This window comes from Cardiocondyla obscurior, linkage group LG07 (genome assembly GCF_019399895.1).
Source record: "Cardiocondyla obscurior isolate alpha-2009 linkage group LG07, Cobs3.1, whole genome shotgun sequence".
NCBI lineage: Eukaryota > Metazoa > Arthropoda > Insecta > Hymenoptera > Formicidae > Cardiocondyla > Cardiocondyla obscurior.
The window spans coordinates 6,718,484-6,728,687 of NC_091870.1; positions in this window are offsets into that span (position 1 = coordinate 6,718,484).

Here is a 10,204-nt window from a genome sequence, read left to right on the forward strand (position 1 = left end):
TCTCATCGTCCGTATGTCCCGTGCGGTACCACCGCAGCGATATGTACGTATTTACGGCGTGCAAATTATAGCTAAGTCCAAGAGAGAGAGAAAGAGACGGGTAAGTGCCCCGATGCGTGTGTAAAACCGCTCAGAAATACCCCAAGTGTGCAATAATTTTGTTTTTTTTTTCCTTTTTCTTTTCAAGTATCGAGCGAGAAGGTATTGAGTGAAGGAAGCCTCGCGCTTTTAGCCGCGGGAACGCAGCGAGGAAACGCCCGCTCATTGGCAAAAGATGAATTAATAAATTACATTAATAAAAGGCATTTCAGCCAGGAAGATTCAACTCCCCCTCGTCGTGGCGGACGCGAAAACTACCCAACGATATATAAATAAGCGTTTAATGTCGCGCGCCTCCTAAATTGAATCCCATCCAGCCGACGATCCGTGGACAAGATCCTTAGGGACCCGGGCGCGCAGCGGGTAAAACTACTGTCCGATCCCGGGCGTTTCTTTCGCGAGCGGAACCTAGGCTGCCCACGGACGAATCTTTCCCCGACGATTTATGCACCCTCTCGTGAAGGCGCCGGCACCGCGTGCCGAGAAGTCAATGCGCCGCAGCAACGGACCCCATACGGTCTCTGTTTGTCTATTACGTATGGTTCGCCGTGGTTTACCAGGGGAAATCTGGTAGCGCGAGAGGGCGCGATGCCGTTCCCCTCCACCCCGGGGAAACTTATGACCGGTGATTAAGTATGACGTATCGGTAGAAGGAAAGGATCTGAAGCAACGAAAAAGAGGGTGGCGCGCGGACTCGTAGATATCGCGTTTTCCATGGAAAAAATCGCATCGCTTCATTGTGTGGCTGTCCGCGGCGAGATAAGTCTTATACAGAGTCGACGGAACGCCGCACGACGTTCGAGAGCCGCTCCTCGTAGCAGCTACGATGCCGATTTACGATATTCGCGGAGGTGAATTGAGATAAGACAGATAGCGACTTTGGGATTCTCAAGTAGCTGGGAAGCACGGGCTGAGACGACACGTTGTTTCAAACGGACAAGTTTGCGCGAGCGACACTTTTCTAATCGGTACTTAAACGATTCGCTGGCAATTCTGTATGAAAATGTGAACCGATAAAATAATAAAGTCCGTGGGACTTGTTGGAGAACGGCGCTCGTATCGGATTTTCTGTCGGCGCGTATAAAATGACAGAATAATAAAATTCATAAACTTTACGGAAGCATCAGCTGGGCGGGAAGGGCGAAAGGGGGGAGGGAGACGCCTCGTCGTTACCGACGTCGAGAAAAGCGCGGAATCGATTGCGAAGTGTTAGAAGCGACGGGCACGTTTCGCTTACGAGGCTTTTGAAAATGAGAATCGATTTCACAGCGAAGCGGAACAAAGTGATATCGTTTATTGGACAAAGAGCCTCGGCTACACGTGGCCGATCACACGCACGAACGGCTCGTCGCGAGTATTTTTACAGCGGCGGCGCGGTGGGAAAAAAAAAAAAAATTAAAAAAAATAAAAAGGCGAAAAAAGAAAGGTACACATACACGTCGGCGACGCGTGACAAGTAAATGATCGCGTGCTAATGAGAAAAATTCGCGACGACTGGCGGAAATGAGGTACACACTCGGATCGTATTTTTCGATCGGTCTTATTCACGCGGGAACAATCGCGCGCTCGGTAAAACTCGACGGTAACTCTTGCCGCAAAAACGCGAGGGTGGAAGAGAGAGAGAGAGAAAGAGAGAGAGAGAGGAAACAATAGCGATTGGAGAAAAAGGAGAGGAAAAAAATTGTTCGTTCGCGCGAGGGAGAAAGAGTCCGTCGGCTCTTCCGGAAATCGGGCGGCCAACTTCGTCGACGGTTTTATTGGCGACGGCGCGGCCGTCACAAAGCGAGACAGGCCGCGAGAAGTGGAGTAAGGGGGTAACGTCGTCGGTCGTCAGCGTGATAGAGTGATCGAATGGAAAAGACGGCGCATAATGCACCATAGAAAGCCGAATATTGTGCCGCGTCGGCAAAGGGGTAATTCCGCAGTAGGAAGTCTTATTGGAAAAGGGTAGATAAGGGTGCCGCGCGTTGCGGCTCGCGCTATACAAGGCCGAGCCGGGGGTGTACGTCGGTGTACGGGGAGGGGGGGGGACCGCGCGTGTGGCGTCGTCGTCGAGAGAACGGAAATTAAATATGCCTGACTCGATAAGTCAGAGCACCCGCGACTGTGCTCCGTATCAACGGGCGGGAGATGAGCTATTGTGCTATTTTCGTGCGGGATCTGTGCGCGCGAGGCCATCCTCCCCCGCTTGAGCGCCCTACGCCCTATTCTCCTCGCGCGAAACGCGAGCGTTTCGTTTATTCCCTCGCTCGCTCGCTCGCGGAGGCGGATATCGCCGTGACGTGTCCGGCGAACGCTGCCGCGGACGTGTCCTGCCTACCCTTCGTCCTCGGTTTTCATATTCTCTTTTTTTTTTTTTTTTATTCCTCTCTTTTTTTTCCGCCCCATAACGGAGATTGCATCGGGATTGCGTTTTTTCGTTCAATGCTAATAGATTTTTTCGCGCGCTGGGATTAATAAACGCGGAACATACGGCGAGATCGATTTCGCTGACTGCTGGAGAAATTTTCTTTGTCGGAAGAAAATTACAACAAAATTTTTTTACTCTTATTTTTATAAAATTAATGGCTTAATTAAATTGTTTCAAAATTGCGCGGATGAAAATCGCCATTGTTCTTTAACAATACATATGCATGTATTCTAAAAATAATTATACTAGATTGAAAACGATTAATTAGATGTCGATGCGGACCCGTCGAGCCGTGCCTGCGCTAATTGGACCCTTGGATCCGCGTATCCCGGGATCTCGTCTTGCCGCCGTAAATTTTCGTAGGTCGAGAACGCTAATGCCGATTAACATTGTACCTGAGACGAATCGGGGACGAAACGGGCGCGCATAATTAATCGAAAAATAATGAGAAGACGAATATTATTCTTCTCGAAAAAGAACTCATCTATTATTATAATTATGCAACTTGCAGTTAATTAAAATCATAAATTGCCTTTTACCACGGAACATTTTATCGCGCAAAAATACAAATCTTCAAGCGCTACATTAATACCGGTACCGGTAGGTGCCCTCCGGTGGGAGGGGAGGCGTTCACGATCGGTCATCCTGCGGGGAAACGTTTAACCCTACGCTCGGGTAATGTCTTGTCCGATAAGTAAGTTTCTTGGAGCTGGAGATTGGCCAAACGATAAGCAATATCGTTTAAGGCCCTCTTTCAATCTCTATCTCATTCGAGAAGATCCATTTACCGCATGCGCGCTTTAAGAAAGTACACTTGAAAATATATGCAAGTGCGGAAATTCTAATTGAATTACTTCAGGCAGCAATTGCGCGAGATGTTCCGCGTGTAAATGGATGCTGCGGGGATCGAGCTGATGAACCGTTCGCCAATGTTCCGCACATCGGCGCGATGGGTTAAAACAAGCGATCGATATTTGTGTCGTTCTTTCGCGTATTATTACGTCAAAAGGGAGGAAAAAGATAAAGAGAGACGGGAAGGAGGGAGAGAGAGATTGCGAGTCGCCGCCCTAATTCTCACAAATTCGATATGGCGCGATGGGCTCCGCGAATGCTCCTTAAGCAGCCCATAAAACGCAGGAAATTACCGGGTAGAAGCGTCACGACGCCTCTCTCGATAACGGCGTTATCGTATATAGGCGCTACCGCCGCGGAGTCGTCAGATCTCGCCCCGGCTGCCGTAGAAATGGCAAAGCACGAGATACATTATCGCGCGATTTTGCCGTCTCTCGCGGATACTTTTTGCATTTTCATATCTAGCGCATTGCGCCCCTAAAACCTGGCGCCTATACACCGTCATTTTTATTCCCTTCTTATTGCGTCACTTACAGCGCAATGTTATTCCAAGCGATTACGGAGAGAAATATTTTGACATCGATAAACACAATCGCGTTCTAATTTATTTTTTGTTTAAAGGTACATGTGTGCACACTTGGCTAACGGACACAGCAGCCGCGACGATCCTCGGTGATTTATGTTGGGGCGTTATTTTTGTAATGATTAATTTGTTGAGAATTTTCGCGTTCGTTCGGTGTTCGTTCGCCAATTAAGTATGTACACATCTTAATAAGCGCGCTGATATTCTCGTGACATCAAGAGAGAAGTCCCCCTTCGAGGTTAAATCGGTTTTCTATTTTTTTCTTCCTTTTTTAAACGCGCCGTGACGTCTCGGCATTTATTACACTCGATTAAACGCAACGCGATAAAGAAAATCAACACGCGAGGTTAATAATTATTGGCTTTTTTACGAGTGCGCGATGCCACGACTTTATCGCGGGATAATCGTCGTGCTCTTCAATTTTATTTAGCGAGCTCGCTCGCTCTCGACCCCGCCGTTAGGAGGTACAAGCATATAATGTTGTATCTTCGAAGTCCACCGCGAATTCATCCCTTCGAAACGATAACCCGCGGATTCGGGGCCGAAGAATCCTCGTGAAAAGGGAGCAAAACGCGCGCCGAGGGTGAGTACGTATTGCAACACGTACCGCGCGGTAGTGGATGGTCCTCGTTCTCTCACCCCTCGCATCCGCGTTCGCGGACGATAGGAGTGGTAGGTAGTAGCAGCAGCTCTCGGGAGCCCCCAACAATACCCAGGAAATTACATAACTGTTGGAAATATCAACCAATACCAGTGCTCTGGCAGTCGCGAGCCGGCGGCGGCGGCGGTGGCGGCGGCGGCTGCGATGCCAACCCCTCCGTGCCATTATTATAACTGGGTAGGTGGCGTATTATACGCGGCCGTCGGGGGAACTCAGGCGGGCGAACGAGATAGGACCGTGCCTGGAGAATGAAACGAGAAATTGAGTTGTGCTGAAACGGAGCAAGGGGGTGCCGAGCCACCGCGCATTGGCGGCGCGATGGCTGCGAACGAGCCCGCGAAATGAATCAGGGGGTTTCGCTTAGAAAAACCGGGCTCAACTAATTTCGTTATTATTACGTCCTTCGTCCGCGCCGCTTTGTTAAAAGATTTATTAAAGTAAAAGATGCTCGCTATTAAGAACAGCAACAATGATAAAACAGCGCGGATAAATTGCATCGGAAAATATAGCGCGTAATTATTCGGAGGTAAAAAGAAAATGTAGTAAACGATATTAGGAACAGAGATTGCGGCAATTATTTGTAACTAGCTTGGAGAGATTATTGATACAAAATCATTTCGCTGCGTAGATAATAATTTTGTTCGGTCGTTCAGAGCAAAATTTACCAATGGTAATTAATTATGTCTTCGATTAAAATTCATAAAGATTGATAGTATTATAATTTCAGTGCTTTATCGTTTTTCTTTTTTTTTTTTTTGGAAGTTATCAACGTATTCGCTGTTTTAGCTTTAATTAAATCAACCGTTGTAATTGCTACTCGATTACGATTAGCTCTTCATATCCGCCAAATTTGGTAATTGAATCGATTGCCGCGTAATGAAAATTAACTTCAATACGTAATTGGATTCGTTAAAACCAATAGAGCTCCTATCAGTTTTCGCGCGATCCTTACAAATAATTTGAACGTGAATTAACGTTAAAGCCATCGCTCGTCGCGAGAGACGGAGGAAAGATACTGCTCCAGTTGCACGTATACCGGTGGCAGCACGTCGACTGCCGAGTAATTCGCAAAAATTAATTACTAACTTGTTCTACGGTGAGAAAGGATCTCTCATACCGACGACGGCGCGGAGACAAAGGAAAAAGGATCTGTTTCAGAAATCGTCGCACAATGGAACGAGAACGCGAGACTTCTCCGAGGAAACAACCGCCGCGGCTACGTCACGTCGGTGTCGTCGCGATCAGTATTGGCTTTTCAATGCATGTCCTTTCTACGTGAACGACGTTTACCGCGAATTTCGCACGGAAATGAAAAATAGATGGAGATCGCGCTCGTAGCAAATTTGTTAGGCTCGCTACGCGATACAAGCTGCGCGAGGAAAATTTCGACGGTCGTTTCGCGATCTGGCGATTTCGAGTTCGAATACACGCTTTTTCTTTTTTTTTTTCGCTTTTTTTTCTGTCTGTCGCGTCACGCGTTAAAACGCGACGAGCGTCGGCTTTCCCATTCTATCGACCGCGCCGCATTAATTCGCCGTGGTAATTAAACCGCCGCGTTATTGCCGCGGCAGTCCGACGAAACGTGCTCGGACTGCGGCACAATCCGCGGACTTTTCCGCGCGGATTGGCGCAGATTTCGGCTTCGGCGCGTTAGCGCGAGCTGTCGACGCTTGCGGCCGCGTCGGAAAAGGCCGCGTTACGGAAACCCGTGGAAGGTACGTGTGGCCGCAGCCGTGTCTAAGGCACCACCACCAACGCCGGCACTTATCGGCGAAAGCGGCGGACTTCTGTGAATGCGGCAATGGCGCGGCGACGCGTAGTTTAATTAACAATGAGCACGTCGCCGCGACGTCAGGCTGAATCGCGGACAATGAGAAGTTGTCAGCGGCGCGAGGCTAATGCGTGGGTTGGGCGGGATGGCGGCGTAGTCGTTGAACGCGGTTACATGTCGCCGATATAATGGCCGGGAAATGTTTTGTTCATCCAGCCTGCCGGTTTTCGGAAATTAGAAAGCGGGGTCCCCGCGCGATATTTACAGCGGCGCGCGATTAACGCCAGTGGGAAGAAATCAGTCCGCGAAATAGACGACACTCGTAAGATCTCTCCTTTGGATCGACTTCGAAATCACGTTCGATAATTATAACAGCCCGTAATTGAAGGCTCGCGAACGTGGGGCTCATGGAAAGTTAAATATTATTTTAGAACGCTTTACGGTAGATAATTAAACAATTATCTTCATCGACATGGTCCTTCTTCGCTACGCGTGAATCTCGCCGCCGTAACCGCCCCCTTTTCGTCCTCTTCTCGCCGTTCTTTCGTCCCTTGCCGCCGGTGGTGATTAACGCTATGAAACGCTCGGAGGAGGATGAGCCGGGACGAAAGTGAGAGGAACCAAAAAGAAGCGACCGAAGCTTACCCGCCTTGATGAGAGCGAGTGAGAAAGGGCGCGAGGGGAGCAAGTCCTATCTTAATGATATTGTAGCCGACGTACACGCGCGCAGGCTTGCTCTAATTGCGCCACTGAAGCGGCCATGTTACCCGTGCTGGCGAGTGGGACAAGGAAAGCGGACTCTTCCACCTCGGCGATTTCGGACGTGTGTCCGTAGACACGTGAACGAGCAACTTTCTCTCCCTTTCCCCTTCGTCGTCTCTCTTTCTCGTCCCTACGTCTCTGCTCGGGAGAGAGTGACAAGGTAAACGCGTGTCGGTGAGACGACCGTTGTGTCTGGAGGAGATCGGTAGACCGCGCGGAACGAGGAGGTCCCCTGGACTGGAGGAGGATCGCGACAAAGGCGAGCGAAGAGGGAAACGTTCACGGTGTACTCGTAAATACTCGCTCGCGCGAAAGTCTGCGTGCGCGAGAGGAGGCAGACGAGAACGGGTGGCCGGGAGTGAAACGTCGTCGTGTCTGAAAAAGGGCAGAGAAAGACAGAGGGTAGGTGGAGGGTAGGGACCAGACAGAGGAGCGAAAGAGAAACAAAGAGAGGAGAGAAAAGAGAGGCGGCCGGGAGAAGTGGGAAGTAGCGAGAAGGGCATGGAGAATGGTAGGGTCGGAAAGGGAGAGAGGGGTGGCCACCGTCGGCGGTGAAGGGTAGAGGGGAACCTCGCCGAGGTAAAAACCTGGAAATGCAGCATGGCGGTCGGGAATCGGTAGCAATTATTACGAAAGGACGACAGTTGAATGCGAATACTCCCGGCCGGGGAAGAGGGCGACCCGTGGATCTCGTGCCACCTTGTAGACCACGGGTGGCGAATCGATTCGACGATTAAGGAGAAATAAATTTCGACGGGGGAGATTCGTTGATTTTTTTTGTTACGGTCACACGCCGCGGGCCACCCTTCAAGTAGAACCGCGAAGCTTTTACATCCCGGCAATAGCTACTTCGCTTTCTAGTTAAATAACCGTGTAAGAATCTGTAAATCGCGTAACAAGAGGACGAGCGAGCGCTCATATTTGCCCTGGGCTATCTTTACGTTTGAACGGACCCACCAAATACGTTCGTGCTTAGCACGACGCTAAATAGAACCGAGAAGAGTTTTACCGGATGAACCCTCGGTAAACCGAGCCAGCCTGAGTTCAGTTAATGTTTGCTCTTCCTTTTTTTCCGACCGCAATTCTCGCCGCGTTGTGCGCGGAGAAAACAAATTAACTACGATTAACCACGCCGGACCAAATATTTGGACCAGCCGGCTCTTGATAATTGTTAATAGAAGCGAACGTGCCACTTCGACGATGCGCATCTCCGTTTGCAGAACAGATATCAGCGTTAACTGGTAATACTGAACGTCGGAACTTTCTCTCGAAATCCGGTACGACTTGGCCGAGCTTGCAAGCTCACCGAGATAACCGAATTGTTTAGACGTAATGCCTCGTCGGCGTACTGGCACATTGTCGGATAATTGCGACGTCGAAGACATTATCATTCATGGCTCGCTGAAATCGACAAATATTATGGTTCAATTAACCGAAAATTTACGCGGGCTGATTTTAATTGAATCTCTCGCGCGTTTCTTTTGCATCTCGAACAAAAAATCCAAGGAAATAAAAATTTTCGAACAAGAAAATATTTTATGCAACTTAAACGAAAGTTAATTTGACAGAAATAAAACTAACAAAGCGCGAGATTTGCAATTAATAAAGAAAGATTTTTTTTTTCTTTCGTAATTCCAACAAAATGTCTCGAGAGAAATGAAAAGTTCGCGGGAATTGAGCAAAATTTAATTTGGCGAAGGCAGAAATGGAACGGCACTCGCATTTGCGACATCGGGATGCGCTCGTGTCCGAGCTTTATTACCGTCGCGCAACGGAATGTGACCGGCGAGATGAGACGTCTTTTAATTTTACGTTATTGACGAGCGTGTCGATTAAACGAGACCGCTTATTGGTCATTCGTAAGCCCATCTAATGAACCGCGTCGAAATGCCAGCGCCGTGGCGAGTTTTCAGGACGAAAATTAAGAACTCGGCGACGTGAGGCACAGCTTACGCTGATAAAAATGCCGGCCTTATCTCGATCGGCGAAGCCGAAATTAGTAGCTGGCGGGCGCCCGCACTCCATGAAGAAACAGGTAAACTAAATAAAACGCGAAACTTATACTCACAATTAGAGAGACATTTCTCTTTCCTCCTCCGAGACTCTCCTACCCACCTTTCTCGTCTCAAAATTCCAGCGAGCGATCCCGACCGACTGCGACGACCGACGAGCCGCGCTGCTTATTCCGACGATCTCGTTTGCGTAATTTATCGCGATAGCCAGCGTCAGAATTATTATTGCGTCGCGCGGTAAGATAAATTGAGAACTCCGCGGCTCGCGGGTTATCGCCGGCATTCCTGCTCCTTGCGGGTAAAAATTCCAGCCTTATCTCCGCTGATGAAGTCGAAATTAGTAACCGGCTACCGTACAAGGATCGGTGACGGCTACGGTAAAGACGAAAACCGGCGTTTACCAAACTGCTGACGGTGACAAGTGACGCGGATCGTTTCTGCCGTCGCGATAATTGCGAAAACATTAATAACAATGCCGGGAAGCATTTCCCGAAGTGAAAAATGTTACAAAAAATTTTCTCTACATTTCAGATCGGTTCCTAATATTCGAAAAAAGAAAAAAGAAAGACGCAATTATAATTAAATTATCGAACATAAATATATACTGATACCAGTTTTGTAAGTTGCGCAAAACAGTCACTGAATCTTCTCGCTCAAAATAGCCGACGGGTAGTTAAGATTAAATTCTAAAGTTTATTGATTTTGAGGATTTAATAGGCCGATAAAGTTCTTCTCGCGCGCCGTCGTAATCTCTTAATTAGCGTAAATCTGCCCGCGCGCGATTATCCTAATTAGCATAGTGGCGGATCCGTCTAATTTTCGTGCGGCATAATAAGCGCCCGGTGGAACGGTAGCGCACGCCGCGCGGCGGCGTTAATACCAGCGGCGATAATAACGGCGACGATGGTAGTGGCCGCGATTGGCGACAGCGATTGAACGTAGTAGCGATCGTAATGGCGGTAGCGACGTACCGGCGAGACACACGCATATGCACGCGCACACACGCGGCCTAACGAGGGTAACACAGGCCGCCTTGCCGAGGCCCCGCAGCGCG